Source organism: Lontra canadensis, unplaced genomic scaffold, assembly GCF_010015895.1.
Source record: "Lontra canadensis isolate GAN:19392208 unplaced genomic scaffold, GSC_riverotter_1.0 scaffold135, whole genome shotgun sequence".
Lineage (NCBI taxonomy): Eukaryota > Metazoa > Chordata > Mammalia > Carnivora > Mustelidae > Lontra > Lontra canadensis.
In genome coordinates this window covers 3,364,321-3,380,763 of record NW_022631129.1, presented here as the reverse complement: position 1 = coordinate 3,380,763, position 16,443 = coordinate 3,364,321, and the positions used below count along the sequence as shown (strand labels likewise).

Sequence of the window (16,443 nt, the reverse complement as noted above, 5' to 3'; positions counted from 1 at the left end):
AGGAGAACTGTATATTAAAATTGCCTTCTTAAAAGAATCTTTACTTAATCCAACAAGGTGCCACCATATGAAACACGTCTACAGCAATGCTGCTTAGCTAATGTGCACTGCCAGGTTACGAGTCAGCCTGTCTGTCTCACAGCCATGAACCTCTTTGCCCCTCTTCCATCATTATCGGTGGGCATGATGGAGTGAGCAAAGACAGGGCTTGTAGGTATAGACCCATCGAGTTCTGGGGATCACTAGACAGATATCCCAACTGGAGATAAGGTGCTCTCCTCTCACCAGTCAGCAAAGAGACATCTATAATGAAGTGACCTCTGAGGGCAGGTCCCAGTGGTAACCATGTAGGAAAAAAGTCATACTGCTCATGTTAGAATAAAATCAGGATGGGGGACTTAAAAAGAAGAGGTCAGTGAAGAAAGTCTTGCATCACCCCAGGAAGTGACCCTGAGACCAAAATGGCGCAAGACTGTGAACGCTAATGCACAATCAGGTGAGCTCAGTCCTCAGATTCAAAAGGAAGACCATCCAGCATTAAGGACTGACAACTGGGACCAAACATCATATTTAGGGCAAAAAGAAACACAGGGGAAATATTAGAAACACTTGAACAACGATACCAGAGATTTAACCAGAAGATAAAGAATAGTCAAACCACCCTCTAATAAGGAAAAAAAGTCCAGAGAGTTGAGACTGGTCTTGGGGGCCTCTTTCCTCTCATAGGAATCTACAGTTTCTGAAGGAGGTAGTTGGGAAACTGAGCAAAATTAGACGAACCAATGTTGGAGTTTAGAACCTGAATTAGTTTCCTATTGTTGCCATAACAGACCATAAACTTGGTGGCTTAAAATGACATAAATGTGTTTTATTATAGTTCTGGAGGTCAAAGGTTGGAAATAGGTCTCACTGGGCCTAAAACAAAGTGTAGCAGGTCTGCATTCCTCCTGAAGTTTCCAGGACAGAATCCATTGCCTTGCTTTTTCCAGCTTCTGGAGACTCCCCTTATTCCTGCCTTATGGCTTCCATCTGTTTCTAAAGTTAACATCAGGGAAACCAAGTCTTTCTCCCACTGCATCACTGTGTACTCTTTCTCCTGCTTCCTCTTTCAGTTATAAAGCCTCAATAATTCAGGATAATTAAGAATAATCTATCTCAAGGACAGCTAATTAACTACTTTAATTATATTTCCCTTTGTCGTGTAACATTACCTATTCTCAGATTTAGGGAATTAAGACACAGCCATCTTTGAAGGGTTATTATTCTGCCTCCCACTGAACTCACCAATAGCCTGATAAACAGCTATGTCTTTTTAGGGGACCATGAACAACTGAACCACAAAGAAAGAGTGAACTGGAAGAGTGAGCCTTTGTGGAAAGTGCCACCCAGCTTAAACCCAGACTATCTCAACTCCTAAAATATGGAATTTGATTGATAGAACCTCCAGATACTGAACAAGACAAACTAAAGTCCTTTCTTTAATTTATTCTTTAAAGATTTTATTTACTTATTTGACAGAGAGAGAGACAGCAAGAGAGGGAACAAAGCAGGGGGAATGGGAGAGGAAGAAGCAGGCTTCCCGCCTAGCAGGGAGCCTGATGCAGGGCTCGATCCTAGGACCCTAGGATCTGGCATCATGACTTGAGTGGAAGGCAGACCCTCAACAACTGACCCACCCAGAAGCCCCACTAAAGTCCTTTCTTAATGGAAAAAAAAAAAAGTGGGTCACCTGAGTGGCTCAGTCAGCCTATTAATCATCTGCTTTCTGCTCAGGTCATGATCCCAGGTTCCTGGGATGGAGTCCCACACCGGGCCCCTTGCTTATTGGGGAGCCTGCTTCCCCTTCTGCCTGCCGCTCCTCCACCCTGACTGCGCTGCCCCTGCTTGTGTGTGCTCTCTCTTTCTCTCTCAGAAATAAATAAATAAGATCTTTAAAAAAAAATGAAAAAAGAGTCATAATTCTAGCCTTCAAATTTTTATAAAAAATTAAGTTCTGGAGTGCCTGGGTGGCAAGCCTACAACTCTTGGTTTTGGCTCAAGTCATGACCTCATGGGTCATGGGATCAAGCCCCGCATGAGCTCTATGCTCAGTGGGGAGTCTGCTTGAAGATTATTCTCTCCATCAGCCCCCTCCACTGACTTGTGCTCTCCCATGCTCTCTCTCAAATAAATAAAGAAATCTTTAAAAAAAAATTTCCAAGTATAATTCCATACACATACTCAAAGATAAGCAGGCACAAGAGGAGATTAGACATCATCCATAAAGAACCAACAGAAACAAGAGTAGGAATAGGCTCACAGGGACTTTAAGTTACCAAGCTTGCCTTCATCAAGAAGTTAAAGACATTTTGGAAGAGCTAGAAACCTTAAAATGCAACCTAAGAAATTTGAAAACAACAAAAACAAAAGAACACAGACAAACAAAAAAAAAAAATCAGACCTAAAAAAAAAAAAAATACACTGAAAGCTCAATGAATGGTTTAACAGCAGATTTGGTAACCTGAAGAAAAAAAATAGTAACCTAAAAGAAAGGTCAGAAAAAGTTTTTAGAATAAAACACAGGGACCAAAAGGCAGGAAACACAGCAGAGGGATAAGAGACAGAGAAGATAGAAAGGAAGGGTTGGCATATATATATTTCTGGAACCCAAGATGAAGAAGAGAAAGAATTACACAGGAGCAATATTTGAAGAAGTCATAGCTGAGAATTTAGTAAATCTGACTAAAAAGCACCTACCCACAGATCCAAAAATCTAAAATAGGATAAATAGAGGGAAGTTATACCTGAGCACATGGCATGAAAATGCTCAAAACCAAAGAAAATAAAGTCTTAAAAGGAAATTGAGAGCACTTGATACTGGCAGAACAGAACTAAATACTAAAAACAAAGACTTAAAAAAAAATAAAAACAAAAGACTTCTCCAAAGAGAAGGGAAAATGGCCCTGATGAAAGGGTAAGAAGCAGAAAAGAATAAAGAGCAACAAAAATGGCCAATATAACAGTAAAAAAGAATGTGTGCTAACTGTATTAAATAATGATGATGTCTTAAGGGTTTCATAAACAGCTTTAATTATAACACATATTAGGTTAGGAGGGAATGAAAAGAAGCTTAAAAAAGAAGTTCTTGGAAATTGTCCAGGAAAATAATTAAAAATCAATGCATATTAGATACTGGTAAGTCAAAGATGCATGTTATAATCTCTAATGTAACAACTATAGTGAGAGTAAAGGAGTGTGTAACTGGTGTAACTGCCAAACCAAGTGATAAAAGAATAATAAATCTCTTGTTCTAAAAGAAGGCAAAAAATATAAAGGCAAAAAAGGCAAAAAAAAAAAAATAAAAAGCAGAAAGAAAAAAAGGCAGATGTGGAGAGAAAAAGGAAAACAAACCAGGCAGAACAAACAAAAATGAAAGAAGAAAACCTTCATACTCAAATATACCAATATTAACATTAAAGGTAAATCAAGTAAAATCATTTATCAAAAATAAAAAAATTGTCAGAATTTAAAAAAACCCTCAACAATATGATGTTTATAAGAAATACATCTAAAAACATACAGATACCAGAGAACAATGTGAAAAGACAAAAAGGGCTTATCTGACAAAGATTAACAAAAAGAAAGCTAGTATACCTGTATTAATATTAGCCAAAGAACTTTTAAATCAAAAAGCATATCTGTATATAAAAGGGTCAATATGAAATGACAACAGGTTTGATTCACTAGGAAAATAAATCAACATCATAAAGGCAATCTATAAAAGACCCACAGCTACTATCATCCTCAATGGGGAAAAACAGAGAGCCTTTCCCCTGCGGTCAGCAACACAGCAGGGATGTCCACTCTCACCACTGTCGTTCAACGCAGTACTGGAAGACCTAGCCATAGCAATCAGAAAATAAAAAGAAATAAAAGGCACCCAAATTGGCAAAGAAGAAGTCAATCTTTCACTATTTGCAGACGACAAGACACTCTGTAGAAAACCTGAAAGATTCCACCAAAAAATTACCAGAACTAATTCATGAATTTAGCAAAGTCACAGGATATAAAATCAATGTACAGAAATCTGTTGCATTTCTATACTCCAATAATGAAACAGCAGAAAAGGAAATCAAGGAATTGATCCCATTTGCAATTATATCAAAAACAGTAAGATACCTAGGAATAAACCTCAATTAAGAGGTAAAAGATCTCTACTCTGAAAACTACAGAACACTCATGAAAGAAATTGAAGTGGACACAAAGAGATGGAAAAGCATTTCAAGTTCATAGGTTGGAAGCATAAACATTATTTAAATGTCTATATTATCCAAATCAATCTACACATTTAATGCAATCCCTATCAAAACACCACCAACATATTTCAAAGAGCTGGAAAAAATAATCCTAATATTTGTATGGAATCACAAAAAAATGTGAATAGCCAAAGTGATCCTGAAAAAGAAAAACAAAGCTGGAGGCATCACAATTCTGGCTTCAAGCTCTATTACAAAGCTGTAATCATTAAGACAGTATGGTACTGGCACAAAAATAGACACAGAGATCAATGGAATAGAATAGAAAACCCAGAATTAGATCCACAACTCAGTCAACTAATCTTTGACAAAACAGGAAAGACTATCCAATGGAAAAAAGACAGTCTGTTCAACAAATCGTGTTGGGAGAATTGGACAGCCACATCCAGAAGAATGAAACTGGACCACTTTCTTACATCATAGGTAAAAATAAACTCATAATGCATGAAAGACCTAAATCTGAGACAGGAAACCATCAAAACCCTAGAGGAGAACACAGGCAGCAACCTCTTTGACCTCAGCCATAGCAACTTACTAGATACATTGCCAAAGGCAAAGGAATCTATTGGGACTTCATCAAGATGAAAAGCTTCTGCACAGCAAAGGAAACAAAACTAAAGTTTTAGTTTTGTTAGTCAACAAAACTAAAAGGCAGCCTACAGAATGGGAGAAGATATTTGCAAACAACATATCAGTTAAAGGGTTAGTATCCAAAATATAAAGAAGTTGGGAAACTTAACACCCCCCAAAACCAAATAATCCAGTTAAGAAATGGGCAGAAGACATGAATAGATACTTTTCCCAAGAAGACACCCAGGTGGCTAACAGACACAGGAAAGGTGTTCAACAATGTTCCTCAACAGGGTAATATAAATGCGATGAGATACCACCTCACACCTGCCACAATAGCTAAAATTAACACAAGAAACAACAGTGTTGGTGAGGATGTGGAGGAAAAGGAACTCTCTAACACTGTTGATGGGAATGTAAACTAGTGTAGCCACTCTGGAAAAAAGTATGGAGGTTCTTCAAAATATTAAAAATAGAACTACCCTATGACCCAGCCATTGCACTACTAGGTATCCCCCCACAGGATACAAACATACAGATTTGAAGGGGTACGTGCACCTTTATCTTTATGGCAACATTATAAAAAATAGCCAAACCACAGAGAGAGTCCAAATTTCCATCAACTGACAAATGGATAAATAAGAACACATACAACACACACACACACACACACAGCAATATTACTCAGCCATCAGAAAGAGTGAAACCTTGCTATTTGCAACAACATGGATAGATCTAGAGAGTTTTATGCTAAGTGAAATAAGTCAGTCAGAGAAAGACAAATACCATATGACCTCACTCACATATGGAATTTAAGAAACAAAACAGATGTACATATGGGAAGGGGAGGAAACGGAGCAAGGGAAATAAACCATAAGAGACTCTTAACAATAGAGAACAAACTAAGGTTTGATGGAGGGAGGTGGGCAGGGGCAGGATAGCTGGGTGAAGGTTAGTAAGAAGGGCAATTTTTTGATGAGCACTGGGTGTCGTGCATAACTGATGAATCAATTAATTCTATCCAGAAACCAATATTGCACTATATGTTAACTAAGTAAAATTTAAATTAAAAATAAAGGAAAATAAAAATAATTCTAAGTTTACATATTTCTAATTAAAATAAGTTAAAATTATAGCTTATAAAAATTAATAGAAACATCGGTGACATAAAAAAATCCACAATCTTGATCAGGGGTCAAATACCCTTTCTTGGTATTTGATAGAACAAACAGTCAAGAAAACTAGGAAGGTACAAAAAATTGGAACATCATTATTAACAAATTTACTCTAATGGACATAAATAAAAACTGCACTCAACAACTATATGATGCATAGTCTTTTCTTTTTTTTAATTTAATTTAATTTAATTTAATTTAATTTTCAGCATAACAGTATTCCTTGTTTTTTGCACCACACCCAGTGCTCCATGCAATCAGTGCCCTCTCTAATACCCACCACCTGGTTCCCCCAACCTTCCACCCCCCGCCGCTTCAAACCCCTCAGATTGTTTTTCAGAGTCCATAGTCTCTCATGGTTCACCTCCCCTTCCAATTTCCCCCAACTCCCTGGTTTCACTTATTTGTGGAGCATAACAAATAGCATGGAGGACAAGGGGAGTTAGAGAGGAGAAGGGATGCATAGTCTTTTCAAGGGCAGTCACAACATTTAAAAATATTGATCGTATTCTGTGCCATAAAGCAAATAACAAATTTCAAAAACATATTTAGTATAGAATTTAATTAAAGCAAAATCAAAAATAAGAAGAAAATTCTTCAAAAAATTTGCTCTGAAATTATGGGATACAATTCGAAATGGTCAAAGAAAAAAGTGACAAGAGAAATTGGGACATATATTTATGAAAATTATATTAAATATAATATGTATCAAAATTTGTGGGATATTGCTTGCTTTTAAGAAAATTAAGATCTATTTGCATATATTAAAATATTAAAAGATAAATTTAACAAGGTAGGCATCCATTTTAAAAATTAGACAACAGTAAATGAAATCTAAGAAAGGTTAAAGGAATAGTAAAACAAAACAAAAACAAAAACAAAAAAATCTGAATGTAATAACTAATCAACCCTAGAAAGGCAGAGCTTTAAAAAAATGAGTACAAACGATGTGTGACTGGAATAAAAAAGAGGACATCACTACAGATCCTACCTATTAAGTTAAAAGTATTATATGAATAATTACATGGCAATAAGTTTGAAAATTTAAAGGAAAAGGACAGATTACTAGAAAAATGCAAATTACTACAATTTATAGTAGAAAAAATACATTATAGTTATTTAGCCATAAATAAATTGAGAGATCATTTAAATCTTTCCACAAAAAAAAAAAATTTTGAATTCAGATGGTTTTACCAATGAATTTTACTAAATATGTCAGGAAGAAATAACACTCATAAAACTCTTCCTGTGATAAGAATGCTTCCCAACCTATTTTATGAAGTCACTATGAGCCTGATACCAAAATTCAAAACACATTATAAAAACAGAAAATTATAAGCCTATCTTATTTATGAAAGTATTCTTAATAAAGCACTGGCAAACTAAGCCTAAATACATATTAAAAGATAGTACAGGGGCGCCTGGGTGGTTCAGTGGGCTAAAGCCTCTGCCTTTGGCTCAGGTCATGATCCCAGGGTCCTGGGATCGAGCCCCGCATCAGGCTCTCTGCTCAGCAGGGAGCCTGCTTGCTTCTCTTCCTCTCTCTGCCTGCCTCTCAGCCTACTTGTGATCTGTCAAATAAATAAATAAAATCTTTAAAAAAAAAAAAGATAGTACATTAGGAAAGTGGATAGAGTTCAGGAATTCGAAGTTGGTAATAGCATTTAAAAAATCAGTGTAATCAGTCACATTAGCCCAAAGGGAAAAAAGCAAATAATTTGACCACCTCAACTGAAGCAGAAAACCCATCTGATGCAATTCACCATCAGTTCATAATAATGCTTCCTAGAGGAGAAGAAAAAAGAAAAAAAAAATGATCATCTTTAATCCCTTAATCTATAAAATGTTTTCAGCTAGAGCCTAAAGAAATATTTCATATAATGGTAAAATGCTCAAATTTTACCCTTTAAGACTGGTATCAGGGGGTGCTTAGGTGGCTTAGTTAAGAATCCAACTCGATTTGGGCTCAGGTCATGATCTCAGGGTCATGAGACTGAGCCCCACGTCAGGCTCTGTGCTGGGTGTGGAGCCTATTTAAGATTCTCTCTCTCCCTCTGTCCCTCCCTCCACTAAAAAAAAAAAAAAAAAAAAAGACTGGTATCAGGGACAGAATATCTGATATCACCATTTCTATTAACATTGAATTGGAGTTCCTTGCCATTACAACTGGGTAAGAAAAAGAACCAAAATTATGAATAACTAAAAATGTAGGAATAATGCCATCATCATTTGGAAACAAAATGATTATATGTATAGAAAATCTAAAATAATCTTCAGAAAACTCGTTAGAATTAATATGTGGGTTTAGATTTCTGGATATAAGATCATCCATCGTATTTCTACAGACTGCATATGCAAACATACATACATATATACATACGTGTGTGTGTTGTGTATTGCATTTACTACTTTGAAAAATGAACATACATATTGCATTTATGCACACATTATAACAAGCTTACAAAATCATTTTTTAGGAATAAATCTAACAAGAACGTGCAAGTTCTTCATGTTGAAATTACAGAGCATTATTGAGAAAGATTAAAGGAAATATAAGGGGATATATATAGATAGATAGATATGTACATATCTATATATATATGAGTTAGAGGACTCAAAACTATAACTACCAACTACTTTGTCTCCAAACTTATCTATATATTCAATGTAATCACAATAAAATACCCAACATCTTTGGGAACTAGAGTTGGGAACAAGTTTAGTTTAAAAAAAAATGGAAAGGTAAATGGCCATGAAGAGCAGATACTCTTAGAAGAACAAAGTGAGAGGAGGATCTCTACCAGGTATTAGGCCTTTATTAGAAAGCCACAGTAGTTAAAACTGTAGTACTGGTGTAAGGTTAGAGAAATAAACAGAACAGAACAGGAGTTCTCCAAACAGGGCCGTGAATATATATGGTTATCTGATTTATGATAAGGTGGCATTACTCTAGGAAAAGGATATCTTTTCAGTAAATGATTTTGGGATAATTGAGCATCCATATGGGAAAAGGAAGTGAAACTTGATCCAACCTCTCATCTGCAAAAATCAGATCTAGGTGGACTGTGGTCCTAACTGTGAAAGGTAAAACAAGAAAGCTCTTAGAAAATTACAGAATATCTTCATAATATCAGAATAAGGGAAAATTTATTAAACAGACCTCCAGAGGAATTAGTCATAAAGAAAAAGACCAATAAATTGTTTTATAGGAATACTAATAACTTACTTTAATCAAAAGACACCATAACAAGGGTGGAGAGACAAGCCATAGAATGGAAGAAATATTTTCACAGGACTTTGATAAGAGAGTATATAATTAACTCCTAGAAAATAATTACAAAAAGACAGCTAACCTAGTAGAAAATTAGAGGACTTGAATAGGGATGTTACAAAGGCAGCATCTATGTGAGATAAAAATCAAAAGGTGTTCAATATCCTTGGTAAATAGAAAAATACAAATTAAACTACAAGGAGATACCTCTACATACCCATTAGATGACTGCAATAAAAAGTACTGAGTACTAACGAGGAACTGGTGCAAAGTGAACTCTCACACACTGCTATTGAGTTCAACTGCTTTGGATGACTGGCACCATCTATTGAAATTAAAAACGTGTGGAAGTAGAATGGCCCCTCTCCTTATGAATCCCAGGGGCCATCATGGGGAGTTAGTGTTTCTGGTCCCTTCACCTTTAAGTTATGGTGGACTAGAAGTCCTGGTTCCAGGAGGAGGAAAATGGAGTTGGAGTGAAATAATTTTCCACCAGGAATTCTGTGACAGGTAACAGCCACAGGCTTCTCATGCCAGAACACCAACAGCAAAAGAATGTTCCTAAAGATCATGAGTAGAGAGGGCTGCTGCTACATCACTGGGGCAGGGACAAGCATGTTTGAAATTTAGAGAATGTGCTAGGCCATCCCTGGGGCTTCCATAATGGGTGACAATGAATGCTCAATTGTGGCAACCATTGCCAACAACAGCACAGTGACCAAGAGCTCATTGGGAACAAAGGTCACCCTACCAAGCAGACCTAGACCAGCAGATAAGCTGGCTAAGGTAATGGGAGTATGAAATAGGTGGCAGAGGAGAGTGATCATGTATATTAATTATGACCCCAGGACCAACAATTGTCTTATTTTAATTGTTAAAAAGAAATTGTAATGGCAGCCGCTCAGAACTACTGACTGCATACAGTCAAATCCTTTCCTTAGTGTGCGTTTCAAGACCACAAGATGAATGACAGAAGTTCAAAAAGAAAGCTTAATAAGAGGGAAGAAGAGATAGCATCTGAAATAGACTTCTGTTTCCTTACTTTTATTCTCTTTGCATTCCTCATTCCTGTCATACCCTATTTCTAAGTTAATTTCAGAACACAGGGCTTCTAACATTTGGTCCCATGCTTCCCTCAATGGCTCCGGCTTCTTAAGAAATGGGGTATAAATGTCTCTACTTGTCATTCATTGCTTTGACAAAATGGTCCCCAACTGACCTTTTCTCCAGAATTTGTGCCCACTACCATCTTCCATCTATATGCTAATCCACCTGGAGAACTCACTCTTTTCTAAACACATCCAAGGCTTTCTTGATACCTTATCCTTATTCAAGCTGTATCCTATGCCAGGGGAGGTTCTTTCAAGCATTCCAAAGCCCATATATCTCCTTAAGAGAAATAGTGAGTATGAAACTCTGCCAATTGTAAAGTGTTACTCAAATGGGAAGTTTTCCTACACTAATGAAAGTATAGAGTCAACCAAAGAGTCATTCTTCAAGACTCTTAAATGTCCTCTTCTGTAGAAATGATTTTCTTCCATCCTTAACTTCTGAGTTCCCTTCCATCAAGTTGCTAAGAGTCTTACTGACCCCTGCTTAGATGAAAGCAGTCCACGTACTTGTCTTAGCACTCCCCTGTGACTTACCCTTGTGAAGGCAAGGCCATCCTCGCCATGGGCATTCTCCTTGCAGAACTAAGTGTCTTATTCAGGAGAAGAGATTGAGCATGCATAACTGAGTGAATTGAAAGACAAGCACAATATTTATGGGAAAAGCACCCTCAACAAGGAGGGAGATTTTAAAACGTAAAGTTCGTGACTATAGCTACTGGTAAAGACTTAGCAGCAGAGATTGGCTTAATCTACAGTCAGAAATAACAACAACAACAACAAAAAAAACCAGACAAAATATATAGAACAAGCACATTTAAGACACTGAACATTTGGACAGTAATACCTGAGAGGGAAAGCAAAGGATGTGAGCTGCTATATTCACCCATTCACCCCAGATTACTGCTTTTGAAAGGCTGTACAGGCCATGACAGAGGGCATGGGAACCCAGCTGGTTGATGTCTTCCATGGAGGAGCTGGATCCAATAGTAGAGACCAAGAGCTAGAGCTCTCAGTGTAGAGTACCAGGGAAGACAGAAGTGCACAGAGAACCCTGGGAACCTGAGGACAGTCCCCCTCGGGAATCCATCAAAGACGACAGACACACGCATGTGAAAGAGCCACTGCAGCTGGGAAAGAACAAACTAAGGTTTGGAGGGAGCGGTGTTCTGGATTCACACACATCCCACAACAGTGCCTGTCCCCAGCACGCAGACTAGAAAAAGTCAAAATCTACGGGCACTGATAGAAGACTCAGGAGTGGAGAATAATTAGCTCTAGAGGCCTACTGCTTCAATTACAGCCAACAAACCAAACTATTTTTAGCTACGTAACTGAAGCTCAAGCTTAAGAATATTTATAGAAACATGAAAAGAGGCAGCACCCAGTAAAGTGAACTCCAAATATCTGGCAGGAAAATAAGACCTATCGTGAGAAAAATGAACACATCAGTTGAAACCATCTTATTTCAATAATAAGACAGTTATTTATTTACTAATATATTTACTTATAGTTATTTATTTACTTACTATATTTATTCAATAAATAAGACAAGATAGACTAAAATTCACAAGAGACACAGATGTTAGAATTAGCAGGAAAGGACACTAAAACAGTAATTATAACTAGAATTCCTATGATCTAAATATAAATAAGGGACATCGAAGTTAAAAAAAAGGCCCAAACTGAATTTCTAGATATGAAAACTACAATGTTGGAGATGAAAAATAAATAAGATTAGAAATTGTAAAAGAAAAGATAGAGAACTTGAAGTTTTTTAGTTTTTGTTTTTTGTTTTTTGTTTTTTTATTTTACAGAGAGAGCTCACACATGTGCACACACAAGTTGTGGGGAGGGGCAGAGGGAAAACCTCTTCAAGTGGACTCCCCACAGAGGGTAGAGCCAGGGAAGGCCTCAATCTCACAACCTATGAGATCATGACCTGAGCTAAAACCAAGAGGCAGACATTTAACTGACCATGTAGGTGTCCCAAAAAGATAGTGAACTTGAAAGATATCAACAGAAATGATTCAAAGTGAAATCAAAAAGAACAAAGAACCGGGCTCCTGGGTGGCTCAGTGGGTTAAGCCTCTGCTTTATGCTCAGGTCATGATCCCAGGGTCCTGGAATGGAGCTCCACATCAGACTCTCTGCTCAGCAGGGAGCCTGCTTCCCCCTCTCTCTCTGTCTGTTGTTCTGCCTACTTGTGGTCTCTCTCTCTCTGTCAAATAAATAAATAAAAGATTTTTTTTAAATTCCTTTAAAAAAAAAAGAGAATTAAGAACCAAAGAGAAAAGAACATCAATGATTTATGGGACAACTTCAAAAGGCATCTTAATACTTAAGTATTTGGAGTCCTCAGAGGAATGAGAAGATATTAAAAAAAAAAAAAAAAAAACCAACTTTGATAGTAATGGCTGAAAAGTTCCAAACTTGATGAAAACCATAAACCTGCAGACTCAAGAATTTCAAGGCCCAAAATGACAAAGAAAATTATAATGTTACACCTTAATCAATTTATCCAAAATCCACAATTTTAAAAATAATCTTAAGAGCACCTGAGTGGCTCGGTCAGTTAAGTCTCTGACTTTTGATTTCAGCTCAAGGTCCCAGGATTGAGCCCTGTGTCAGGCTCTGTGCTCAGCATGGAGTCTGCTTCAGATTCTCTCCCTCTGCCCCTTTTCCCTCACTCTTTCTTTCTCTTTAAAAGAAATAAACCTCTTTTTAAAAAAGGGCAGTTGTGTTATACACAAAGATACAAAAATAAGAATAATGGCAGACTTCTCATTGGAAATAATATAAGCAAAAAGACAGGTGAGCAACATCTTCGAAGCACTGAAAGACAAGATACTGTCAACCTAGAATCTATAACCAATATAGATACAGTTCAAAAAGAAAAACAAAGGTGTTTTTGTAGAGACAAAAGCTGAAAAAAAATCATCACTGACAGAACTACACTACCAGGAAATGTTAAAGTCCTTTGGGCAGAAGGAAAATGATATCATTTGGAAATCTAGACAAAATACTGAGGTGCACAGAAAATGTTAACTACATGGGTGAGAATATAAGTTTTTTTTTTTAATTTTATGAATCTCTTTAATATATGTATAAATACAAAAAATAACAAGGTATTGTGTATTTAACACACATGTAAAATAGTACAAAGACTGCAAGGCTGCCAGAAAAGAAATAGAAGTATACCACTGCAAAGTCCTTTTATTATTTGTGAAGTGGAATAATATCACTTGAAATAGACTAAAGATGTATCCTATAAACTCTGAAGTAACTACAGAAACAGTAAAACAAAGAGTTATAGCTAATTAGACAAAGAGGAAAAAAGAAATAGAAAAAGAGAACAAAGATGAGAAAGCAAATATCAATATTATAGAATGAAACTTAACTATGTCAGTAATCACATTAAATACAAAACCTTTAAACATCCCAATTAAAAGGAAGAGATTATAAAAAAGGATTTAAAAAAAGGCAAAACCCAACTGTATGTTGCTTATAAACAATGGACTTCAAAAACAAAGTCACACAGGTTAAAAATAAAAGGTGGGCATGTTAAAGCTACTCAAAAGAAACCTAGAGCAGACAGAGTAAGTTCCAGCCCAAAGGATATTGCCAGGGATGAGGAAGGTCACTTCATAGTGATAAAAGAGTCAAAATGCCCCAAACAATGAAGCTTCAAAATAAATGAAACAAAATTTGTAGATCTGCAAAGAGAAACAGACAAATCCACAATTATACTCAGAGGTTTCAATAGCCCTTTTCAATAATTCATAGAACAAATAGGCATAAAGTTAGCAAGGACACAGAAGAATTGAACAATATCACCAACCAGAATGACCTACTTGACATTTATAGAACATTCCACTCAACAAAAGCAAAATTCACACTATTCTTAAAAGAGCACATAAAGAGAGACCATATTCTAGGTAATAAAATAAGTATGAATAAATTTAACATAGTTCTCTCTCACCACTATGGAATTAAGTTAGAAATCAATAACAAAGATCTCTGGGAAAATGCCCAAATATTTGGAAACAAAATAACACATTTCTAAATAACCTGGGGTCAAAAAACGCTAAAAAAGGAAATCAGTAAGTGTTTTGCACTGAATGAAAATGAGAACACAGATATGTAGGATTCCATTAATATATGGGGACATTTATAGCACTAAATTCATGCATTAGAAATGAAGAATGGTCCCAAGTCAATGACCTCAAATTTTTTTAAAAATGTTTTTAATTTTTTATTTTTTATAAACATATAATATATTTTTATCCCCAGGGGTACAGGTCTGTGAATCACCAGGTTTACACACTTCACAGCACTCACCTTAGCACATACCCTCCCCAATGTCCATAACCCCACCCCCCTTTCCCAACCCCCCTCCCCCCAGGAACCCTCAGTTTGTTTTGTGAGATTAAGTGACCTCAGATTTAACCTTAATTAGAAAAGAAGAGTAAACTAAATTCAAAGTGAGCAAAACAATGTGATGAAGATCAAACTGGAAATCAATGACACAGAAAACAGAAAAGTAATAGTCATTGAAATCAAAAGATTTTTCTTTGAGAACATCAGTAAAACTGATAAACCTCTAACCAGACAGATAAAGAAAAAGAAGAGAGAGAAAAGGCTCTAATTACTGATATTAGGACTGAGTATGAACAAACATTGCCAATAAATTCAGTGAATTAGATGAAAAAGGAAAAACTCTTTAAAAGACATGACTACCAATGCTTACTGAAGAAAAAAAGAGATAACCTGATCAACCCTATATTTACTAAGAAATTGACATTAGAAATTGCAATTTGATATATTCCTATATATAGAAAGTCTCAAGGAATCCTGAAGAAAGGTACTATAGCTAATAATTTCAGCAAAGTTTCAGGGTACAAGAGTAACACACAAAAATGAGATGTTTCAACCTATTAAAACCAAACATTCTGGAAAGGAAATTAATAAAGCTATTCTGTTTACAATAGTATCTAGAAAGGGAAAATATCTGGTAATAATTTTAGGAGGTAGAAGACTTATATCTGAAAACCATAAAATATGGCTGAAAATTAATAAATAAATGAAAAGACAACCTCTGTTCATGAATTGGCATACTTAAAATTGTTAAGACATCAGAACCACCCAAAGTGATCTACAGCTACAATTCAATCTCTGTCAAAAATCACAACAGCCTTTTTTTGCAGAAATGGAAGACAATCCTCAAATTCATGAAATAGAAGTTGGAAGACTCATATGTCCTAATTTCAAAACTTATCACAAAGGTACAGCAATCAAAACAGTGTAGAACTCACATAAAGGTAAACATATAGAACAACAGAATAGGAAGCCCAGAAATAAACTCTCACGCGTAAAGTCAAATGTTTTTTGAAGACCACTCAATGAGGAAAAAAAACAGCCTTTTCAATAGATGTGTTGAGACAACTGGATATTCCCATGCCAAAGAACAAAGTTGGAGCCCTACCTCATATCGGGTATAAAAATTAACTCAAAATGATCTAAATATAAGGACTCAGCCATAACATTTCTATTTATTTATTTATTTATTTATTTATTATTTATTTGAGAGAGAGAGAGACAGAGATAGCAAGAGAGAGCTGGGAGGAGAGGAAGAACCTGCTCCCCGCTGAGCAGGCACCTGGGATCATGACCTGAGCCAAAGGCAGACGCTTAACCAACTGAGTCACCCAGGTGACCCAGCCATAAAATTCTTAAAAGAAAACATGAGGGTAAATCTTTCTGACCTTGGATTAGGCAAGAGTCTTAGATATGATAACAAAAGCACAAGCAATAAAAGGAAAAAAACTGTTAAAATGAACTTCATGAAAATTAAATTTTTTTTGCAAATGAAAGGACATCATGATTAAAGTGAAAAGATAACCTAGTGAATGAAAGAAAGTATCTGCAATCATATGTCTAATAAAGGTTTAATATCCAGAATATATAAAGAATTCTTACAAATCAAAACCAAAAGACAATCACCTATTTAAAAAATGAGTGAA

General features: G+C 36.0%; 1 protein-coding gene across 2 annotated transcripts in view; it reads right to left on the bottom strand.

Moving 5' to 3' along the window:
* Positions 1–16,443, bottom strand: part of ATP10A (ATPase phospholipid transporting 10A (putative)) — a 194,686-nt gene that overhangs the window by 69,647 nt on the left and 108,596 nt on the right. The gene's annotated exons all lie outside the window — the stretch shown is intronic.